The sequence below is a fragment of the Cuculus canorus genome, chromosome 2 (assembly GCF_017976375.1).
Source record: "Cuculus canorus isolate bCucCan1 chromosome 2, bCucCan1.pri, whole genome shotgun sequence".
NCBI lineage: Eukaryota > Metazoa > Chordata > Aves > Cuculiformes > Cuculidae > Cuculus > Cuculus canorus.
The window spans coordinates 34,711,609-34,737,268 of NC_071402.1; the positions used below are offsets into that span (position 1 = coordinate 34,711,609).

The window sequence follows — 25,660 nt, forward strand, 5'->3', positions numbered from 1 at the left end:
ACTTCTGTGCCTTACACAATTCAGAGATAATTATGCTTCCCGTTGCTAGCTAGGTTGGGGGCATCCTTATGGCAACAAGGTAAGAAGGAGATGTTAACGACACTGTGCTTATGTCATTCATGTTTCAGCCTGCCACAACCACTGTCTGTGAGCAGTAGGGTTGGCCTGTGCATCCACTATTACATACTGAAAATCCTTCCTCATGGGATAATCTGATGGGCAAAACAAGTACCCTTGTGCAACAGCACACTTTGTGGCTCTATCCTCGACCTGTTCCAACAGTTCCATATCCTTCTTATATATTGAGGATTCAAGAACTGGACACAATACTCCAGGTGGGGTCTCAGGAGAGCAAAGTAGAGTCTCTCTCAGCTTCGAAATGCTGTGACTGAGCAGTACTGAGAGAGGCTCTGTCAGATCTGAATTGATGCTTTCATCCTGATGTAATACTTAAAAAAAAAAAAATAAAAATTATCCAGAGGGTCACAAAGATGATCAGAGGGCTACACCATCTCTGCTTGAGGACAAGCTCAGAGAGTTGGGGCTGTTCAGTCTGAAGAAAAGGCTTTGGGGGAGACCTTGTAACAGCCTTCCAGTACCTGAAGGGGGCCTACAAGAAAGCTGGGGAAGGACTTTTTACAAAGCCTGTAGTAATAGGACTAGGGGGAATGGCTATAAATTGGAGAGGGGAAGATTCAGACTAGACATTAGGAAGAAATTCTTCACGATGATAGTGCTGAGACTCTGGCACAGGTTGCCCAGGGAAGTTGTGGCTGCCCCATCCCTGGAGGTGTTCAAAGCCAGGTTGGATGGGGCCTTGGGCAGCCTGATCTAGTGGGAGGTGTCCCTGCCCATGGCAGGGGGGTTGGAACTAGATGATCTTTAAGGTTCCATCCAACCCAAACCATTCTCTGATTCTATGAGTATATGTCCCCATCTACCTTAAAGTATTTGGAAATTCCATCAAAAGAAATACAGTGTGAGACCTACTTTGCAATGGCACTGAGAAAGAAATAAAGGGTTTTCCCATTTTAGCAATTCCTAGAAATTCACCAAATCCAACCCCACATGAGTGTAGACAATGTGAAGTAGGAGATTCTTCACAGATAATGATTCCCCTCACCCTTTACAAAGGTGACAGGAGGCTTCTCAAAATCTAGTAACAAGCAACATCTATATTATATTACAAAAAATTCACACCCACAGCACGCCAAAGCAAAACAACACAAAAGATCATTTATTTTTTCCAGTGTGCTGTTTCACAAGGGTACTTATCTTGCCCATCAGATTATCCCATGAGGAAGGATTTTCAGTATGTAATAGTGGATGCACAGGCCAACCCTACTGCTCACAGACGGTGGTTCTGGCAGGCTGAAATATGAGTGACATAAGCACAGTGTCGTCAACATCTGCTTCTTGCCTTGTTGCCATAAGGATGCCCCCAACCTAGCTAGCAACGGGAAGCATAATTATCTCTGAATTGTGTAAGGCACAGAAGTAGATACCAGGCAAAAGAATGCACTGAATAATGAAAATCAGCCTGCCCGTCTTTGCCGGGAAGGTTTTCTGACGGTGCTAGTGACTTAGTCAGCTAAGCAAAAGTACTTTTTTGTTCTTTCATGAATCATGTTAACCTCATTACATAATTAAAAACACTCAAGAAATGTGTTCATTTTCTTTTTCTCTGAAGGAAAAATTGTGTCAGTACTTTCAAGTGTGAGACTCTTCATTAAAGAATCACTCTGTGTGTGCAGGTCCTGGTTTAATTACTTTCCAACAGAACTAAGAGAGTGGTCATTACTAGCAGTAAGATATCATTTAAGTCACCAAGCTGGAAACTACATCTTAACCTGGGCAGTGTTAATGACTCTTGTCACAAAACTTTTCTTATCACACACTTATCAATAATTTCATACTGCAAAAAGCTATAGGTATTTTGGAAAGTTAAATGAGAACCGGAAGTTGAATAGCAAAACTAACCTCTTCAGCCTCTCCTTCCCTGTTTACATTAACTGAGTATTTTCAGCATTTTATTTCAAGCACTGAGTGTAAAAATGAAACACGCTACATCAACTACAATACAGTGAATCGCTTCTTTCTGTCCCCCCAGACAGACACACTGTCCTCACTATTGGGGGTGTAGATGGAGAAAGTAAATGCCTGGAACCAGACTTCTGGATTTTGGGTGCTCTGTTTTATAGTGGCTACGGCTGTAGGACACCTCCTTCCAACTAATTTCCTCTGGAAAGGTAATTATTGCGCCTGCAAATTTCTGGATAGTCTGCCAATTCTGATGATGGCATACTTATATGTTAAATAAAACAGTGGTATTCACAGTGTCATTCAAACACCTGACCAACATGACCCAATTAAATCAATTTTCCATATAGCGTACTCTGAAGAATTAATTAGATACAGAAAATTCCATTAGCAATTACTTAAGTGACTTGCATTCCTAATTTTCTGCACACTGACAGAAAATGTATTCGAGACAATGAATAACTATTATGTCTTCTGGTATCTACTGTAGTGCCAGTAATCACGCTCAGTGTGTTTTTCTCTAACTCTGAAATGAAATCCTTCAGTCTCCTACATAGTTTAGTATCAATTAATATCCACTCCCTTCCAAGTACTCCTTGACTACTGAGGGTAGATATGAGGGCAAGTCACTTAGAAAGATCAGTCAAAACCGAGGGAAGGGTTAGGTGCCACACTGTAAACGGCTGAAAATGATGTTTCTAGCAATCATTTATTAAGCAAAATGTGAATGCTTTTGTGGTCTGTCTCCTACCTAAGGCTGCAACTTCGTAATCACCATCTATACAAGAAAATATTCATGACCTGTATTTTGCATCTGGTTTGCAATGCACTGGTGATGGACATCACCATCTCGGAATACTTTTAACCATCCTGTCAATAGTGGCACCACCAAATCAGGCCATATTATCTAGAAACAAACCCTGCATCTTGAGCTTCCCATACTTTTCCTTGATAATGGGTTTCAGCTCTATCAGGCCACAAGCAGATGAAGGAGACGGAGGTAGAGAAAAACTATGTTAATCTGTTTCACATAATATTAGTCCTCTGAAGGGCAAGCACCTAGTTGTCTAGGTTTCTCTGCAGTTATTGATGATACTTCCAAAGGGCATTTCAGCCCTATTTTAGAAAAAATTACCCTTCATGGTGGAACACTAATTATGATGCCATAAAATTCTTTTACTTACTCCTTCATCCAGAAGGAGATTGTTATAGATAACGGAGTCCCAAGATTTCTGCTTCACTCTGCCTTGCTCCTTTGAAAATGAAAAAGTTCAATTCCCAGGTTAGTTAAGAAGCAAAACCAAAGTAATATAAATGTTTTGTATGAATGCAAAAACCTTCTTCAGGAAAATGAAATTAAAAACACCTTTCCCAAATTTTCAGTTTAACTGTGCCCATGTAGAGAAAGCTTTTCCTTACTGAAGATCAGGGATTAGTGGATGCTTGATAGAACAGAAGTCTGAGTCTGAGACGATTTCACAGGTATCCTCTCAGCATTTAATTTGCCCTGAAGGTAACAAGCAATTGAGAGTCCATGGTAAAGGCAGTCTGGTTCAGTCAAGGTTCCAATTTAAGGTACTCCTTCCTATCCACAAAAAGCACCTGTATCTGAGGCTGAATGCTACAGAGTCCTTTAAGTCACACTGACTGTCAGATGGGATTATACTGGATTACACTGGTTGAAGCAAGCGTTACCTGAGAAATGGCTCCTTATGCTACATAAGACTAGATCAACTGACTGTACAATAATAGAAGCAATTTTACAAGGAAAAAGAAGTCTTTATTTAGAGGACTACAGAACCTTAGAAAGACACAGTATGTGATTATGAAGATGAAGCCTTGTGCAGACTTTATTACTTTGTCAGCTAAATTAATAGAAGCAATGAATGAAGGGAGCACGGCAGAGGCTATTTGAATTTTAGTTATGCATTTCAGTGTCCCAAAAGAAGTCTTACTTTCCTAATTAATACAAATTACTCTGGATGTAAATGTCATCAGGAGAATTGAAAACTGGCTGAAAATAGAAACAAAAGGTGTTGACGAATGACAACATATCACATAGTTAGAATGTGTCTACTGAGGGTTACAAGAATCAAAGCGAGCCATGGTTATTGCTAGTCTCCCCTTTAGAGGAAGGAAATACTTACACTAATGAAATTTGCGCATAATGTGAGACAGAGAGGAGTTGAGTATCCAAGTGTTAATCATAAAGCAACACAAAGGGATCTTTAAAAAATTATAAACATGAACAGATTGATGATGAATTATGATATACTCTAGACCAATGCAGAGCCATACCTGAGTAGGAATGTACTTCAAGGCTTGTCTATATGTGCAAAGTTACCAGTGGAGCTGTACAGAACAATTACACTGGTAAAACTACCAGGATACGTCCCTTGCACAGCCATTCCACTCTGGAATAAAAAGTAATTCTTTGCTCTCAGGTCAAGTGATGCTTATTCCAAAAAATCACTTCCCAAGGGAAGTTATGCTGTAGTAATTGGATGCAGCTGTGCTGTGCATTGAACTGGGTGAGTGGGTTATGCAGCAGCTCTGCCATCACCGTGTCTGATACACCAGCAGGATGCTGCAGCTCCCCATGAACCTCCATAGAGTGGACTCTGCATTCTCCTTAGCTATGCTGACAGGTCCTCTGTTTAGAAAGCCCCTAAAACCTAGCAAGAAAGAAAAACAGGAAGGATAACACCATAAGCTGCAAACACAACAGGCAGTAGCTCAGACATGATTTTGCAATGCAAAATTGCAGAAAAACTGTGTTGGTGGGTGCAGAGGGATTGCAGTAGGAGAAAGGGAGGTAGGTTGAGGCTCCCTGCAGTGTTTCTTTTATATAACCCCTTAATGTGGCTGTCCCAGCCACGTGGCACCGAGCTTTGCTCACTGTCAGAAACACTCAGTGCAACGGAGGGACATTTGAAGAGAAGTGGTGGAAAGCGCTGACTCATGAGGAGAGACCAGAAGAGTTAAACATGTAGCTGGCTAAAAGCAGGCTGAGTGGGGAACCCTGTAATGCTTTATAAATATGTGATTCTGGGGATGAATTTTCTAGGAGTGACACTAGAAATCACAGCAGCCAAGAAAGGAAACATTTAGAATAAAAGCCAGCTAAAACTTTCTGACAAGGAACAATATAAGCCTTGGCAACCCCTAAATGAAGAGGAAGAGATGAAACTTCATTTAGTATGTGTGAGATCATGTAATCTGATTTCCTGACTTGAAGGAAAGGTGAATTAACAGCAGGAATCACATGGAGTGGAAAGCAGAAACACATAATATTTAACTCTTACTATAAAAAGGTCAAAGCTAAGGTGCTAGTCCTTTCTCTTTAGTGCCAGGGGGCTGTGCAGACACTGAGAGTTTGAGGAGTGCCCTCCCCAGAAGGACCATACCGTACCTGGATCTCTCCTGCAGCACAGAGAGCCAAGGGCAAAGTCTCATGCGGAGGAACTTTATTCCCTCTGCCTTGCACTATTTAATGTCAAATACCTACTGTGCAGACAGTTCTACAATGCTCAAATTAATTGAAAAGGATCAAAGTTTAGATACAAGCTGCTATTTCTTAACTGAAAAGCCTGGCTGACCCTTGAGACAGCATTACCACTGTCATGAGCACAAAATCCTTCTGCCACTTCTCAACCTTTACGTATGGCAGACACACAAAGGGGGATATCCCTCTCTGCTTTGGCAGACGCAAAACTAAGGGATTACACCTACCTGGATAATAAAGTGGCACTTTGATCTATCTGTCTTGCTAATATTCCATGCTGCAGCATGGAAACTGTTCTCAAAATAGGTTTCTAATTTCTGTAGAGATTAAATGCAACCAAGCTACTTTATTTGCCGATAATTTATTTAATACCTTTTAGCTGTGCTGTCACATTCAGTACAGTGAGTTGGGACACAGAGATATCAGGTGTCCTGTAGAAATTGAGAGAATTACTAATAAAAGGGGCAGCCTGCTTGGATTAGACATATATTAGTACTGCCCTTCCAGGCTGGCACACCTCTAAATCCTTCTTCTCTAGCTGTCACCAACTACATCCTGCCCTTCCTGTGAGCATCTATCTTATGTCTGTTAAATTCCCATGCCATGTCATAGCTTAGCTTGCTTCCTCTGAGAGAAAGGACCAAAATATGTTAAGGATCAGGGTTCGTGTTACCATGAAAGAAGGGAAAGTCCAGTCCAGCCTTCGTAAGGAACCGGCTGAAGTGTTACCTAATGTTAAGCATAAGGGACCACCAGGAAAATTTCCAGCGGAGAAGCCAGAGAAGTAAAGTTTTCTATGTCTCATTCAGTAGTTCTAAGATCTTAAATGACTAAAGCCCTTACTTTTTGGGCAGCAGCGTACCCTTTAGGATCACAGATCAGAAAAGCATACGCTTTGAAATTTTCCCAAGATTCCTTAGAGGTGTTTCTACAAGGAAGAATGATTTTACCTTTAGGTTTAAACCCTGCAAAACAGAAATACTTTATTACTATCTTATAATCTGATGAGTAACTGTTTAAATTAGAAGTAGGAATATTTTTACTTCAAAGCCATTAATCTGAGCCTACATAACTGCAACTGGGCTCAGAAACAAGTTGCAAAGAACTCAGGAAATTAAAGGTGTATAAGACAGAGACTCAGTACAAGATGATTTGCATTTTGCATTTCAGAAAATAAGGAGCATCCCCAAAAGGGAAGTACCTATCTCAATATATCAAGTATGTGCTTCATATCCTTACTACTCAGAAATATAAACTAGAAAAGTAAACTTAAACAAGCAGATACTTGTCTGTTTTGCCAAATGAATGCATCTTTTAAACGACAGCTGGCTAATTTTTGAAATCAAGGATCAACACAGAACAATGCTCAAACTAATAACCGAGTTACATTTGTCAGAATTGAGTGTCCAGAAACTAATTACAAAGGCCCTTCCTTGCAATAAAGTAATTCAGCTACTGATGTGTGTTTTCCAAAGTGCTGGAAGGAGTTTGAGAGACTAGTAAAGCAGCTTGGTCAAGCCCTTCCTGCTCCAGCTCCAACTAGTGGGGAATCTCCACCGCTGGGGCAGAGGAGCAAAACAATATCTATGATGGAAATTTTCTATTTAGTCAGTATGTTACTTTCTGCAAGACGTGACTGAAGTTAACTTGGTTTAGTGTGAGCGAAGTAGCTAGAGATGCCTCCAAGTCCCCTTCTTGTGTAGGGCAAGGTGGATATAGGTAGAGAGGAGATGCGAGGTATACACACTGTGAGAACTCCATGTGGCTCATAATTATCTATCACTGATAAGCAGCTGCCCATATTGTCTTTTAATTCTATTTTTATCTGGTTTATCCTATTTATTACGGTGGTCTTTATTACTCCAGACATTTCACAAAATGAGCAAAGACATTCTCCCAGTAAACATCCCTTCTCGCTTATGAGGAAGCAGTTGTTATTTCAAGTAAAGATAGTGCTATAATTGATTTGAAGAAATGTGAGCATTGTTGGCCAAAGGTTACTTATACAGTAAGGCCAGATGATGTGATGGTCTGGTGCTAAATACTGCTTGCTGTAGGCCCATCTGTGTAAGAAATAATAGAACAAATATTAGAGGGTCAGACAAGTGACTCGAAGCTAACACATGCTATGAACAGATGCTCGCTGGTAAAGACTGGTAATTCATTCATTTTGAAGTAAACTGCAAATCAAGGACCTATGGAAATATGGGTAGTAGTGGATTAAAAATTTAACAAAAACGCTTTTGGTTTCCTAATTCCATGATCTGCCACATCCCTCTGTCTGTCCAAAATGCATGGATGTTGTAGAAAAAAAATGAAAGGGTGGGATGTTATAATGGTTTACAATGAGATTGCTGTGCAATGTGGCTGACTTCTACAGTTCCTAAACAACACCAGTTGAGAAAACCTCTGCTTTTATATAAAATCAAGCCAGACATATTTATCATTGGTCAGATAAAAAGCAATTTACATAGCTGGACTGAAAATGCAAACAAAGGCCTTACTATGCCTGAAAAATGCCATTTACTTTTAAATGAGGTTTTTCTACCTTGTGAGAACTAATTTGAGTAATAACAGAAAACAATACTTGATATAAAAATCTACTGGTTTGCATTCAGACAGTTTTAGGCAAAAGAAAATCCACCCTCTGAGAACAAGACAGAATACACAAGAGACATCTGAAAGAAAAATGACAAATTATTCCAAGGTTTTATTTTTACTTCTACTCCAAGAATGGAACATGCTTTTTTTTCTAAGCTCCAAGTATCAGTTGGTACACATCTCAAATACTGATGAAGGGAGGCTGGTTCTGAGAAGTGCTCTCTAACAGTGAAGTACAGTGCTTGGTACCTGACAAAATTAACCATAAAGTGAATATATTTAACAGCCAGAGGAACAGTTTTAAGTGCAAACTCCTGAAATAATAGAATATAATTCACATATTTTCCTAGGCTGCTGGATCTGTTACTTATTTTAACTGTATGCAGACTCAAGCACAGAGACACACATCAGAAAATGCTAAGTAGTTCATCATTAACTAGAGTGCTAGATTCTGTGCAGGGGGAGACCACAGGAAAACTCCTCCCAGCTTTGAGCACAGCATGTTTTGATGCAAAGCGACTGGCAACAACACAGCTGGCTAGAACAACAGTAGTAGTACCAGCAGACTTTGAACTACAACAGGTTCCCACATGCAGCTCTACTTCTGTCACACATGATCATCTCCGTGTCCTGAACATGAATGAAACAATTTCCTCATCTGGATGAAAAGAATAGAGGAGTAAACACCATCGGTGTATGGCAACAGCCAAACCAAACTGATCCATAAATTCTCCCTACTACACTGGGATCAAAGTAGGAATGATGGGTGAAAGTATCTTCTCTCACTTCAGAGCATGTGTATCTCCCTATTAATAAAGAAAAGTATTATTAATCACGATGTCCCACTATCTCCTAGGCCAGGTAATTAAAAATTCCCATCTGGCTGGTGTTTGGGAATTTTCATTACAGGCCTTTCATATGTCTGATGTCTCACTATCTCCGGAGGAGTTTCTTACGCTATTGGCAGTCATTCCAGCTTGCCTGTGACTGTGAGACTACGCACAGCATCAAATGGGGAGGAAAATAAAATAAAACCCCACTCAGCAAAAGCAAATGTTGATAAGTGGATGAAACCTACATTGAAAAAGAGAAAAGGAAGAGTCATTCAAGATGCAGGCTGTGTTGGGGAAAGCCTGGTCCCCAGGGGTCTAACTGGTCGGCTGGAGAACCATAAGAGAATCTACAAGAGAAATACAGGAAGAATCAAATAAGACTGGTTTTGGGTTTTTTTTTTGTTTTTTTTTTTTTTAATTAAAAACAGAAAGCAACCATAATGCAGATCAAAATTTCATCCCTCCTCCCTTTCTCCCTGTAATCCACCCTCAGTGCTGAAAATGCCATGTCAACCCCACAGATGTATTTGCCTTTCCTGCTCTGTGAGCTGGATCCAAAGCCTCCTGGAGACAGTGGTTTCAGTGTGTTTTACAAAACTCAACGGAGTCTAGGATCTGATGACCCTGTTTTGTGGAAAAATCCTTTCCAATGTCATGAGCTATCAGAAAAGAAGGAGGAAAGGAGTGAAAGAGCCCACTAGCCTCTTTCGTCCTGCTATGTGACAGAGTGAGTAAACACATAGTTCCCTTATTCCTGATTGTACAGACCAAGATCTGAGAAGATCCATGGAGATACCTGGAAATTTTTATTATGGATACTCTGCAGTTCCTTTTAACTAGTGGGGACAAACCTGAACTGGCTTTTGCAGAGTAGCTGGAGCAGCACAGAAATCGTCCCAGGCTGCAAAGCACAGAAACACAAAATCACAGAATGGTTCAAGTTGGACAGGAACTCTGCAGGTCACCTAGCTGAACCCTGCTGCTCAAGCAGGGCCACCCAGAGCTGGTTGTTCAGGACCACGTCCAGACAGCTTTTGAGTATCCTCACGGAAGGAGACCCCACAGCCTCTCTGGGCAACGTGTGCCAGTGCTTGGTCACCCTCACAGTGAAAAAGTGTTCTGTGATTTTCAGAGGAAACAATGTGTTTCTCTGTGTGCCCATTGTCTCTGGTCCTGGCACTGGAAAAACCACAGGGAAAACCCATTCAAGAAGCTGGATGAAACTCAAGTTTGAGAATTTGGACATTGGCTTGCTGCTTCTTCACTTCCTGTAGTTCCTGAACTGGTTAATTTAAAGTTAGCTTGAGTTTGCATTTAATCCATTTTAGTCCTAAGTAAATCTAAGGTCCATAAGATAATCCATCTCTTTTGGTTCCCTTAAGCAGTAAGTCAGATAAAAAATACACTTTTTCTGATCATTACAGTTTTGTAGATAAGTGTCCCCAAAGTTACGTTTCAGTTGCAGATGTGCTGCAGTCAGACAGGCATAGCCAAAAAGTAAGATATAATAACATTACCTATGAGTAGATACCTATAGATTCATATTGCGTATCCGTGAGGCAGTGGCATTTTCAATTATATCTTTGACCATAACAGCAATTGTTTTAAAAGAAAAATGTTTGCATTTATATTGCATTCATGAATTTGTTTTCCATTGTGTTAGCAGTTTTAATCTTGCTGTATCTTGTATAAAAAAATGCTCCTAATAGGAGCAGTCAGGAATATTTACATTTTAATTAGTAAATATTCCAATAAATGGGAACTTATTATTGGCAAAAAGCAGGGAAGAAGAGTGGCTTACTTCTATTTAATTTAATGGCACCAATCAGCTCTTATAACTGTAGCTTTTATACAAACAATTTACCATGTAAAATTATTTTTTGTCATGCAAATCATTCTGAGATACAAATTTATTCACAAAAGACTGCAAGCACTTCTCAGAACAATAATAAGCTTTAAGTGCTTTATATCAGAGATTTTTTTTCCAAGCCTGGAAACCACTGAAAGAAGAAACAATGCTCAGAAAAAAATCAGTTCAATAAGATTACAATCTGAACAAAACGGGTTTAATTCTCATTACTTTCCACCACTACGGCAGCGTTAAGGATTTCTTCAGCATCACTATAATCTATGTTTTCAGGCCCTGTGAGGCTCCCTTATAATATGGATACTGGGTAAAATAGCCTTGATGCAAGTGCAGACCTCTTCCTCCTTGTTTATCAATCCCTACTAAGATCCATTTAGTGAAAAGGAAAGAATAAAATGGATATTCTAGTATAGTGCTTCCAAAAGCTCCTGTTCCAAAGAAGAAAACAGAGGTAAAATTGGTAGAGGGAGCAAGTCAGGCCTGAATGATGGGAAGAGGGGAATGCTTCTCAAGAAAAGTCAGCTTACAGTATTAGTTGGTGAAAATATCTAATCAGGCTAGCATTTGATGCCTAGTCCTCACACAGGGTATATGGATGCAAAGTGTATAAGCCAAGACAAATGTCTGAAAACATCTAACATAGTAGATAAAGTAGAGCTGAGAAACTCAGAAGGCTGTGAGAGCTCCAAAGGCCCCCTGAACGCCCAGGAGGTCTGCCTTCAGCCCAATAGCTGGTAGAGGCAGTAACTCCCCAGTACAGAGGTATCTGCGATTCAGGAGAAACCAAGAGCATGGTCACTTGCTTTCTCCAAGGACCAAGGCTTTCATGTTTGTGTCAGTCTTCTTGTGCTCCGTAAAACACGAGCCAGTACATTGCCACTGGAACCTTGGCTGAAAGGTTTACAATAGATGAGCAAGCTAAGGACATGCAGGCTAATCCTGTATTGTCATCACATTGTCATTGGCAACAAGAAGGTAAGCAATTATCTGAGCCCACCAAAGGCAGTTTCAACCTGGAAAAAAAGAAATGTGAGCTTAATATTGAAGAGGAAACCAAATTCCAGACAAACCTCTGAGACTTCTTCTAAAATGATTAACCAGAGAAAAATAGCTCAAAGAAACTAAGCAGGTCTTAAATCACATTTGTTTCATTTCTTCCTGTGTATACTTTCCATTATTCCTTCAAGAAACTTTAACTGACATCCTTGAGGTCCTATTTGGTGTTTCCAAAGACGTCCACCTCTACCCCCCAAAGACCTCTCATTTGCAAAAGGTTACTCAGAAGAAGCTTGAAAACCTCTAGGGTAAGAACAGTGCAGATGCTAAGGGTCATAATTCGCGGGTCAAGTCTGTTTCAGTAGTAAAGTAAGCCTACCTAAAGGAGCAGACAAACCTCACTCAAAATATGGGATGCAAGATATACCTGAACTTAAATACATCTGGTATCATCAGTATCATATTTTTCTGCTTGGATCTGGGTTTAGAACAGACACATTTTCTTCCAGTTAATTAAATCAACAGGCAGGTCAACCTCAAACCCTTCCAGAAAATGTAGGATGGATTTAAAAAGAAAACAATAACACAGTTTGAAGAAAATGGATTAGCCATCTGACTTCTGTGCATTTGGGCCGTGTGTTTAAGTTTCTTCCCACAAACATGACAGCTAGAAAATCACTTAAAAATTACAGCAGAGATTTTAACTATCACTTGTTCCTGAGCTTTTCACATTTGAGTATCAAAGGGTTTGCAAACAACTGTGAAGATGTGGCAACTCTGTATGTAGCATGACTTCTGGATTTCCCCAATCTCTCCTCATGAGTCTACAGATTCTTTGGTTCAGTCCTTGAAGATGCAACATGCAGGAACTCCCCGGATCTGCACGTGGATTACAGCTAGTTGGCAATACTCTCCAAAACCCTTTCATCGTGAGAGACAGTTCAGTGCCCAGAGCAAACTGCTGCTTCCATAACTGCAAACTAGGCAAGTGAGAACAATCCATCACTCCACAGCTTGGTATGACACAATACAATGTATATTTTTCAGAAGCATCACCTCATTAAACAATGCCAATCATTTAAAGGTAAAGTTAAATGTTTTTAAGTAAAAAAAAAAAAAGAAAAATGTTTTACAGAAAGATTAGCTGAGGGTATGTGCAGGATTAAATGCTCAACTATGAGAAACATATATAATTTTGTTTAATGGCTGCAATTGCATATACAGTAATAAAATTTGAATTATCAAATGGCCAATTATGCATTTAACTGGTCATTTTCGCTTGCAGCAATTATGACTATAACATAATCATAGTAACTTGCCTTGTTATTGTCTCTTTGTTTAGCTGAAACACTGCAAGTCTACAGCTTTGTATTCTAAAACAATTTATGTGGAAATCAGGCCTCTACTCATCTATCACAACCTTGGTCCAGCAACTGTGTCTTTCTTTTACAGCATCTGATATTGCTACTTACATTAAGACAAGGTAAAGTGACTGACTCGAAATATCTTTTGCCTGTAATGATGTATTGCAAGAAAAACCTGGAAAGTTTTTTAGAAGACAATTAAGCTCTTTACATATAGTTGGAGGGCTGCCATTCACGTATATTTGGGGAAATATAGTAGTCACCAAGAACAGAGTTTCATTGCAGATTAGTTATATTACTTCATGGTGATTAGAGACAATAAAATACAATGTCAACATAAGCTCACAGGATACCATAGATTTCATTAAAATAGCACCAGAGTCAAGGGAAATGCTGCCACAGGGCTTGAGGAAACTTTGGGTCAGATTTTGCAGCATGTGTATATGGTTTCTCAATGTGCGAGTCTGACCAGGAGATGGAGAAGGATGTTTATCAACACAAGCCTCTGTTTCAGCATTGCAGGAAAGCCAGCATATGGCTAGGGGGATCCATGCAGCAATTCTGTTCCCTTTGTGCTGTGAAACCCATAGTACTGGAGCCGTCAGGGAAGGAATCCACCTGTCTGATGTCAGCTATACCACGCAGTCTCAAAGCACTGGGAAATGCATGGTGCATGTGACATGGCTGGCCCATACATGTCACATGTAGGGCTAACAGAAAATGTGGACTCATGTCTCACCTCTATATGGTGCCAGTACATCCCATGTCTCCTGCAAGGTTGGGCTTACATTCAAAGAGAAGACCCTCAGACAAACCTGGTATCAAGTGCAGAATCAAGCCAGTACCAATGTCTGCGTTATAGAGCTGATGCATACGCTGCATATGGTGGGCAAGGTGAGAGCAAGCAGACTGCCTTCAACTTTTCAAACATTATAGGATCCTGCCTTTTAAAAAGAATGCAATGAGATGTGTTAAGTGAGAGGAAAAAGACACTATTAATCTTTCTTTTTTTCCCCCCTTCCCCTTTACACACTTCCTAGGAAAAACTACTTGTTTTTCCCTTTTTTTCCCCTGACGTATCCCATCGTTTGGGTCCATAGTTTCTTTAAAAAAAAGCAGAATTAAAAGGTCATAAATATTGAGTTTTCTTCCCACTTAAAAATACAGAGCAGTTGAACTTGACATTAAAGGGCTATCCAAAACCAGCCATTGATTTTCAGATAGTAGATAGGAGTTCTGCACTCAGAAAAATGGCAGAAACCATGGAAATACAGATGTGATATTGAAAGGATTTTGTTATTTTCCCTAGAATATTAAGTACCTTGGGAAATTGATGTGTTTTTTTTTTTTTTTAAAGCATAAGAAACAGGCTAGTCTACTTTTCTGTTTTCGTAATCTTCTGCCATTGTATGCAACTTCCAAACTTTTGGTAAGCTTTTACAGAATTTCATGGCACTGTAATAATTTTCCTTTTTGTTAGAGAATTTACAAAATTCCTCATTCCCCCTGAATCCAAGATCTGCATTTAAAACATGAATGACCATTTAAAATACATTTTTTACTGAAAAACTATTAAAAACAAATACATCTAAATGGAGCCCAAGTAAATCTAACGTCCTAATGTCCCAGTGCCTCTGGATGCTGATATCATTAACCTCAAATAATGACAAAATGGTGAATAGCTGCATGTTGCAATTCAAACTTTAATTACTACAAAATTTTGAAACAATACCCTAGTACAGTCCATTATTTGATATCACCTGATTTAACTTGGCTTTAAAATCATAGAATCACAGAATCATAGAATCATAGAATAGTTAGGGTTGGAAGGGACCTTAATGATCATCTAGTTCCAACCCCTGCCATGGGCAGGGACATCCCACTAAATCAGGCTGCCCAAGGCCCCATCCAACCTGGCCTTGAATGATTCTCATAAATCTGCAAAAAGGCCAGTTTTACACAGTTATCTTAAAGGATTCACATATACTTTGAGCAGAAGTCAAGAAATTAATTGTAAGTACATGTATATATGTGGGTTATTTAGTTTAAAAAAATATATTTGGGTTGCAGACCTTTTAAAACATATATTTGATTATTTTTCCATAGTAGATAGTCTTCCTAAGTAGATTGCAGTCATCTGTGTCATATAAAGAGAAGACGAGCATGTTTGCAAGGCAAGTTGGAAAAATGCTAAGAGACAACAGACAAGACTTCTAAAGACTCAACAAAATTTTAGATTAGCAAGAGAATTCAGTTGATAGTTACTGAAGAGACATTTCAGTTATGTCTGTAGAAGTATGTGGCTCTTAGAAATGCTGAAAATCACAAATTTTTCATGGGCACTATGCAATTACCGTCCTAAACACATCTTTCACTTTTTCTGCATTATTTACTAGCCTGATTGCAAACTCTGAAATCTTTTTGCGTGGATTATATTTAAAATTTACAAAGTTAATTTGGCTGTAACGTCAATGTCATTTTACTAGTGGGGAATATGGGCTTCATCCCCATCTAGAAGTTCTCTGAAGTCCATGCGCACAGAAAACCACTGTCAGAAGGGGGCTGAATGGTCTCAGTGTGCACTGAAGTGCCTCCAGCTGAGTACTGCAATGCCTGAAATTCAGTTTTACTGCCCAAGTTGGGGGACTGACAGTGCTGGGGTTCAGGGTCCAGGTCACCCCTCTGGGCACCTCCTGAAAGGCAGGCAGAGGAGAAGGCGTGCACAGCTGGCTGACTGCATTCAGGTTTATCTGCACCACTGCTGCAGTCATTGGGCATTTAATTATTTCATTAGGTTTATAACATAATGTAAGTCATTTTAAGAATTAAACTGCTTAACTAAGCAAATCTCCCAGGGGTAGTACTGGCACAGCATTCGTGCCCATGCTGAATGCCTTGGGGAGGCACCCAAAGATTCCCCAGGAGAAAGAGGAGAGCTGCTAGCACATTTATGGGCTTTCTGGGCAGATGCTTGCCGAAGAGTCACCATTCTGGGGTTCCTAGGCACTAGATTTCCGTTTTTGCCCTCTTTGCTCTTTGCTTCATCAATCCCAAAGCCGAAATGATGACTATTTCTATCTGTGTGCATGTTGGATGTGTCATTTCCTGAATAAAGATATAAATGTACTTATATATTAAATATTTATACAATGTAAATTTATAAATGTTAAAAACATGTAATATATGGATTTATACATTAAATGCCTATGTCTATATATATGTTTTTATGGATTATTTTTTATACTGTGTTCTTGTCAGTAGAAAAGTTATTGAATATTTTGCCAGGATTTTTCTAATCTCTAATAAAGTATGCATACCTGACAGGCTGCTTCTTTCGCTGTACTGCAGTCTTTGAAGACTGCATTGTTTTCAGCATCAGACAAATACAAGGATTGTGTGGCTGGGCAAGAGCTGGCAACATGCAAGCAATGATGCTATTGTTTTTTGGCTAAGGTTTCTCCTTAGCAAGTATTTCTTCCCCCCAAAGCTTCTAATTCACAATATTTTTAAGTCTAATTAGTTCAGCTCATGACCTGTCATATCAATAATTTATTTATATACGAAGCAAAGGGTAATGAAGCTGCTTAAGAGCAAGAACAGATCACGGTTTCTTCAAAGCCAAAAGGTAACTTAAATTTCTTCCTGAAATTTTGCACATAGGTAACAGCTCAAAGGTTGTCACACTCAGAGCACATTTTTACATATTTTTTATTATAATATGAGACTTAAACTAATTAAAGTATTTTGAAACAGGGCAAACCCCCTTTCTGCAAACCACTGAAACAGCTGGGTACCCTACGGTGAAACCATTGTGGAAAGCTCCTATTTGGGATCATAATGCATCTGGAAATCTGGGGCACAGTGTGCAATTAACAGCCTACGGCAAAGCTCAGCAGGCCCCAGCATAGGAAATCTCAGAGGTGGCTGGGAAGCCCTGGAAAGTACTAAGGGTCAGATTGCTCACCACTGACATCGGCAAGCACGTACTTATATAAACAGTGGAGTGACTTCAGTTAAATCAGTTGTGCAAGCAAGAGCTGGTGTGTGGGATGAGGGCTACATCACCTAGCCCTGCGTTAACCCTAACAACATCCTGCACCTTTCCAGCATCTCTTATTCTAGGTTTTCAAACTCAGGTACTTGCAAGGCTGCTGTTATTATCACCCAGTTGGCATCTAGGACTAAAATTTGAGTTCATACCTCTTCCTTTCATTTACTGCAAGCAGACTGTTACTAAGTTGCAAGAGTGTGAGCCTGGGAGGAAACGTCAGACACCAAGCATCAGGTAGGGAACTGCACAATCTTACAGCAAATGCTTTCCAACAGGGAAACTGAGTCATGGGAGACGGAACAATTTCCTAAGCCAAACAGTGAGTCAAAGAAAGGGTCAGAAAAAGTTTGCAGAGTTGTGAGTATGTATGCCTTGAAATAGCAATTGACGATACTCTGTTGTGATACCGATGGCCAGAATTGCAGAGGCTAAAGTCAGTATTTCAGTTTGTGTGCTTGAATATTTAAATTTGTATCATCTTTTATGGTTATGACCGGAATGCCAAAGATCTGACCGTACCACCTTTCAATGGTTTCACCTGGAGCCAGACATGTATGTTGTTTAACAAAGCCCTAGCATCTTGTTACTTGGGTTTTGCATAGCTGGGCTCTCTTCTGGCCTTGTTTTTGGGAGTGCTCATGTTCACAGTTGCTGGGTGGGATTTTACTAGCCAGTAGGGTGGGAGTCAGATCAGCTGGATTTGGTGACTCTCCATCACCACCAGCAGGACTTCAAACGTCTTGCTTTGAAAAACATGGCAGATTTCAATAAGAATATCCTTTACTCAGAAAGACAAGGGGTAGAGAGGGAGTGAGGAGATCCTGAGCAGGGGGACGTGCATGCCTGCCATTCCTTCAAAGGGAAGTTGCAGCCATCAAAAGTGCTTTTAGGCTGTCAAGGCAGAGTATCTAACGTGTTGTGCCACAACTGGGTTGGCACTGTCATTATTCTTTTATGTGGCATCCTCCTTCCTGCCCACGTACTGGCATTAGCTTGTCTGGGTGTGCAGCAGCAGCCACTCACTTGCTCACGGGGGACCAACAGGCCCTGAGCTCAGGGCAGAGGTGGCCATAGTGGCGAAGCTGAACCCACTGCACATGACACAGCCTCTACCCATGGGGATGCAATGATGTGACATGACACATTGACTGCCCACTCTATGCTCCCCCAGTACAGCAGTCTGCTTGTAAAGGCAAACTTGGGCTCAGCAAACCTGCAACTCTGAGAGACTGCAGCTTTGCAACGAGCAACTGATTAGCACCTACTAACGATGAGGGCAATTGCATTTAAAAGTAGGCTTCGGGTGGTATTCGAATCTCTAACTTACCTAAGAGAAATCTGATATAATTATCTAATCCTAATCTAATACTGTGCATTTATAAAGTTTCTTTCTGGCTCTGAAAGTTCTTTCTGAAAACAATTAAGCATCATGAGAAATGCATGGCACTCCCTCCATGCCAATTCAAGTCACAGTTGGGAGAGTTTAAACTTCAGTGTTACTTAGATGTTTTTACAGTTCCTTCAAACTCACATAAGCTCAGAAGGCCAATACACTCACAGGGAACAGAACCACATGCAGATCTTACTTAATACTTAAGCAAGTATTTCTCAAACTCCTCATGCAGGTTAGATCTAAAGTGCTGCAAACTGATTAAAAATGTCACGTAGTCATTTTAAATTTGTTTCACATTGCCAGAGGAATGGTTGCATGACAAGACAGTAACTTATTTCATGTAGAAGTAAAAATTATCAAGAATTAATTGGGCTGAGCACAAGGTACTCCTTGAAATTTGTGTAACTGTCTCCTGCTTATAAAGACAGGCCAGAAGGTCAGATGCTCATGCACCTTCATGAGGGGGACAGATCACATATGAGTCGTTCTGAGGACTCCTGTCACCCTCAAACAGCCAATCCAATCTTTCCCCTGCACTAGGGGAAAGTCTAGAAATCAGAAGACTGGATAATCTTTCACTGTATCTGCTGATGTGATAGAGATGCTATAGCGACACGAGGAAAAGACATTAGAGAAAGGATAAAAGGTACAAATGACAAATAAGTTATGGAAAGAATAAATCCAGCTGAGCAGATGGAAGGGAAGAAAACCCAAAAGGTTATGGAAACTCTTGGAGAAGACAAAGAGAGGAGGACTTGCAGTGCTGGAGGGAAGATAGGAAACTGGGCTAGTGGAGGACAATCCAACTGGAAGAGACAGGGGACAAAGATGAAGCATGAGGAGATAGGACAAAAAGAAAAACAGGAAAAACAAGAGAAAAAAACCAGCAGAAAACTATGCTGACAAATCCCTGCTTCTCACACTGTGTCTCCGTGACTCCTCTGTGAATGTAACTGCTTTTTGAGTGTGTGCTAGACTTAATTTGCCAGGAATGATAGATTTCAGAAGTTTAGATTTCAACATGTGCTGTGAAATGTTTCCTGCTCAGCCATTCCTGTAGAGTGGGGAGAATGGCAGGAAATCATTGCAAATAACAGCAAGTGTTATTTTGAGGGAGACATAATGGCTTATTTGGTTTGACATCCAAAACAGATATAACTGCGACCAAAGCATTTAAATGCTAATCTGTTATTTACAGCGGGTAAACAAAAACTAACGTGCATAAAATCTGTGCTGCTTGTGAGTGAGAGCTCTAGAAGCCTGAAATACTGCTTAATTTAGAGAAGACAGGCATTTGAAGGCAGAATTTATACCTGAAATATATAAATATCAAGAACAAAACTTAGGTAATCAAACTTCTTTTCCTGGTGGTGAGTTTGTATCAGTTAAGAGTCACAGAAAGGAGTGATTTTTCATTTGTAGTGTTATTTCTCACAGATGGAAATACACAGGCAAATATTTTCCTGGAGTAGTTAACACCTGTGCGGTCTTATCAAAATGTACCCTACATGTGATAAAATTTGATAGATTACGTAGAGATCCTGAATTAATTACATTTTTCTGTCTTTTGTATATCATCGTGCTCACAAAGCAATGGTAACTCTGATCAAGAGCCAAGGAGGTAAAAAGCAGCTCTCTGCATGAGTCTGGAAGAAATGTGCTTCCCCGATCACAGGACAGCCTGTTTCTTAAGACACTTTCCTGAGCAACTGAGAAAAGCTTGGAGAACATTTCTAAAAACACAATGCCTGCCACCAGGCACCGAAGACACCAGTCACAACCAGAGGTCACCAGGAATGCTGCTGCTGTCAAATGGCTCACCGAACTGCAGTGATGGAAAGAAACGCCAGGTTTCTTTCCACTCTGCGATGAGTCTCCTTAACTCAGCAACTCGTGTTAGCCTCCAGTCATACTGCAGAACAGCAGGTCCTCAGACATCATCTTTCTACAGATAAAAGGAATGGAACTGAGATTTATGTTAGTATCACAGGGTTTTGCCTCTGTTGCAAAGAGATTTGTATGAATTTATAGTTTCATTAAAGCTTGTAAAAAGATGAGGAGAACAGAGAAGCAAGAGTAATTTATTGTAGTATATCAAAAAAAATGACTTGAAGTCCTTCATCAGAGAAGTTTTCCATTAGCTTCTATCAGGGCTGCCATGTTGTATGGATACACAGGCAAAGAGGGGAAAACCTCAGACTGTGCTCTCCACAAATGGAACTTAAGAAGGAAGTATGCAATTTAAGATTCATCTAGCAGCTTAAAATTTAGCTTAGAACTTTATTAGTCTTCCTAGCTTCCTGCCTTCCTTCTGTAATGTTACTTGAAGTATTCCATTCTGCCCAAGCTTGTGATTAGCTTCGCGATACCTGTGTTTGCTTCCTTTTTAATCTACTTCCCTTTCTATTACACCTGCTTGTATGCTGAAGTCCTCAATGCACACATAGACAAATAATGAAAGAAGTCTCTACAATGGACAAAATGTGGTCACATACCTAATCTCAAGCAAGCATAAGAAAGTACAAGAACAGAAGGAAACTCATCTGCCTGCTCCTTCTCTTTGTAATGTGGTGTGGTTTATCTGCTTATTATCTACTCACGTGGCTTTTGTCACGCAAGTCTCTGAGCTCCTGATAACCACTGAGTAACTAGTACAGAAAACATGCTTTTAGAGAAATAGAAAATTAGGTTTTATTTCTCATTTATGAGTGACTGCCAAATACACAAAATTTAATCTTAGTGCAGCTACTAGGACATTCTGTAATGTTCTATCTGGATCTGACTTTGACATGGTCAGACTATCTGTGGCAGAACTGGTGTTAGTCCTGGGCCTTCACTTTGTAACTTTGCTTTGTCTTTTCCCCACATGCACTGTCCTGTAAGACAGAAAAAAACTATAAGTCGTCTTTGTATGAATAACTGCTTTCTTGCAATCTTAACATGTCCTGGTTTATTAATACGTAATATATAACCCTGGAGTATAAATGCAGAACTTCTGGTGGGCTGGAAACTTTCCTAATCCCCTCAAATGGGCAATCATTTGCTCTATGCCATAGGTGGTTATTTGTTCATGGGAGGTCTTCTGAACATCACTTGTCTAGTGCTTGCTGTTTGTTCTGTGACTAAAAATAGTGAAGAAGTGAAGGCCATGTCTTTCCTACACTGAGCCTGTGCAAAAAATTTACATTTAAGACATCTTCCTAGGAATCTCACAGCATAGTTGACAAGTTCAGAACCAAACTCTTATCCACAGGAGAGAATTTAATCATTCATTTGACAATCATCACCAAAATCTGATGTTCTTTGTGATATTCTATTGAGGTTTATGTCATACACTTAAAAGCATTGATAGGATAAAAATCTGCAGACATTTTATCCTCTGAGAAAGCTTGCAGCTCAGTTTCAAGTAGACATTCAAGGTATTCTGGAGCTGTCTCAAAACTACTCTACAGGATAAAGAAGCCAACACAGTACTTGGTATTACATTTCGAGTCAATGAAGTTACTATATTACTTCAAAATGTTTAATTATGCCTGTGTGGGCTTTGACATTGCTCTTTCAACTGACAAACATAATCTCAGAGTGTGTCTAAGCCTCTCCATACAGATCTTACAAGCTTTACTCTGTTGTCAATACCCTACCTTGGGTTTCATGACCTAGGTTCAGTGAATACTTCAGGACAAGCAGCACATGGCATCAGACATCTTGATGACACCAAACCTTGCACACTGCTGTTTAATGACCTCTTGTATTATTTTCGTCTGTTGACTTTCTAAACCCATCAAAGCAGATTACAGCCACTTACAGTGTTCATGTCTTCTGAGTCCTCTGCTCAGCTTAATTCAGGAAGGAAATCACCTTATCTGTCAGATATTCACTGTACCCCAAAATCTCTCTAAAATACATCATAATCCTTCAGATGGCCTAAGAAAGGATCCCTTTTCAAAGACAATGACACAATCTCTTTTAAACAACTTTTTTGTTCTGATATACGTAAAGGACCAGATTTACTTCTTCCTCATCCTATTCTGTGAGTAGGTCACTGATGTCAATAGTGTAAGGTACGAATGCAGACAGCAGGCTATCACTTTTAGTAATCCAGCTGGTTTAATTCCCACATTTGTAAAATTACTCTGAAGCAGTACAACATAATAATGTACAGAAAGAGAGCCCAGGCAACACAGGCACATGCATTTCTCAGGCATAATTCTTGACAGTTTTGCATACTTATACCTGGGACAAAATTTGCTGTGATGAACACAAACGTGTTCGTCTTGCTTTAGACAGCTACTTCTTTTTTAATTGGAAAGGTGATTACAGAAGCTGTTGTTGCATCCCTGTCCTCTGTTGTTGCCCCTTCTCAGGTGAAGAAAATTTGACTGGAATAAAAATATATGTTAAGGTGGTAGCAAAGTCAATGCCTACCACTGCCAAGTATTATTTCAGAACATGCGATCAGGATTGTATGGGATGAGGAGAAATGCAAGAAATATTTTTTCTTTCAACCCTTTTCCTTGGACATATCTTTGGTCTGGATGTATATTCTGTAACCACCAATTCATACTTCTGAAGAGAAGCTGAAGCTAAAGCTAAAGAAAACTTCTTTAAGTAGCAGGTGATGTTCTGCATTACCAAAGAGGTTAATGTGAACAATATATTTAGGTATTTTGTTTTCTTCTCAAAGAAAGATGACATGCTGCATTTATGCAGGAAAATTTACTGCCACCTAACTAAAATTAGATAGTCCACGTTTATGCTTCGAGTTTATGTCATTATCCCAGGAACGGTGTGGGAGTTTAAACCTGTAATCTCTGCACACACAGGGAAAGGATGAGGGCTATTCTGAATAAATACAACAGCCACAGAAATTCATGTCTTAGCATTTGACTCATTTTTAATGAACTTAAAGCATAGGTGCTGGAAAGCAAAAGTGGCTGGGAGAGGAAGGAGAAGTAAGGAAGTGCACCATATGAGTAATTAATGTATCTGCCAGCCTGCTGTTTAACCACTCTGGAGTCTTCTAATAGTATTAGCTGACACAGACGTGTGACCACGCTTATCAGACGTCACTGACGGGCTAAGAGACGCTGTGGTGGTAAGCCCCGGCACTCCAGTGTACACTGAATGCTGCAGCTCTGAGTGAGAGCTGATTTAGCTCCTGCTAGTCATCTTTTGAGATGGCCAGCTGCTTAACAGATAACAAAACATTGCCGGGTGTAACAACTCTTGATAGATTTTCTGATTTTCCTGAACTTCTGTTGACAACTTCTGCTTCATTGCATGGATGTTTTTTTTAAAAAACAAGCTCAGCACCCAGAGACTTTGCAGTCTACTATTGGCAAATTATATAGGGTATGGTGAGGCAACTGCAACTCTCAGTACATGACACCAGTTCTCAGTAAATTAGTTGTGTGGATTTGTCAGACAATGACAATTTTCAGTCCTAGCCCTCAGACCTGTTGTTCCATGGCAGCTTTGCATATTGCAGCATATCGCATACTATCTTTGCTTCCTACAATAGGCCATAAATTCAGAGAGGCAGGAAGTAAGTACATAATTCAAACCCAGCATCAGTGTTATTTCATTTGGAGCCTATCTCACTGCCCTCAGCTGTAATGCGTCTTTCCAGAACCAAGCTCTTACAGTGAGCTCATGTCATAAAATCAGGTGAAAGGCAATATTAAAATGTAATGGAAAATATCATCATTTCCTTCAGATGCCTAGTTCTCATCAATATGTAAACATACCTTCTCAATTACATGACACGTCTGTCAGTCTGTAAACCTGAGATCCTATATTCCAGATCTATCACAGGCATGCTGGTTTGGTAAAATATATCTATGATGATGAAGATATGCCTTGAACAGCCTTAGGAGCAACTGATGAGCCTATCAAAAACTACCTGCTCCTTTCATTTGGTCAAACCTCTGTGAAAAATTCTTAAGACAGTGTTTAATGGATGTCTGAAAACTTTCAAAAGTTCCTGAAAGGCTGGATCACATCTTACAAAAGGAAAAACAACTATTATCTCACAGAACATATGAACAGAAACCATTCATCTAAACACTAGAATACAGCGAGACTCCATTATGAGGCCAATTCTGGATTAGTAAAGCCCTAGTTCCTACTTATCCTACATTATTTCTCTTTTATCTTTCAATCAATATAAAGGCAGAGTAGACCAGATACAGTGGTTCCTTTGGTTTTCCATGACATTAACAACTGTGCATCTCTGTACATATCTAGAGTCAAGGGTGTTCTTGTTTGTGCATGGGTAAATATGTGTATATATGGTCATGACAGTGGTTTTTCAGTAAAATTAACAAGGCAAGCCCTGCAGGCCTAATGAGTTTTTATTGCACAAATTCTTGGCAAAAAGTTCCCATTTCTTCCTATTTAACAGCTTGGACTTGAATTAGCCCCATTTGTGTCCAAGTCAAAATATAGTTTACTATTTTCAGCTACAATAGGAATGGTAGTCCACAAGGAAGAGTGTTTCTCTGATTCGGTGACTCAGTGCCTTGGACCCGTCTTTTACTGTGGATCTGGAGCAAGGCCAGAACAGCATGTTTGAGGTCAGTGGCTGGTCCTTACGTAGTCAGAAACAGCCATGAATAAGACAACTTGCAAAATGTAGTAATTTGTAAGTTTCATCTAGAATTAGAAAAAGATATAATTTCTGGGATTCCTCTGCTGTCAAACCAATCGCCATTCTTTCATTCTGTCAGATGTCCTTTGATCTTTGTCCACTGTTCTGCCATTTCCTTTAGCACAGTATTTTTTTCATCAGGTTAGATTTCAACATGAGCAACAGACCAAGGTTTTCTAGTTGGAGTAAAAACATTTCTTCCATGTGCTTTATACTGCCGTTTCAATGCACAACATGTGTTAAATCCTAAGAATACATCTGATCTGAACTATATATCTCATGGCTAATAAAATAAAGTTATAGCAATGTGATTCACTTGAGAAAAATATAGAACACTGTCTGTCCTTATGTTGCTCAACAG

The 25,660-nt window shown here is 39.8% G+C and overlaps 1 protein-coding gene across 1 annotated transcript in view; it reads right to left on the reverse strand.

The window, feature by feature from the left end:
- KCNB2 (potassium voltage-gated channel subfamily B member 2) overlaps positions 1-25,660 on the reverse strand; it is a 191,962-nt gene that overhangs the window by 128,829 nt on the left and 37,473 nt on the right. The window lies entirely within an intron of this gene.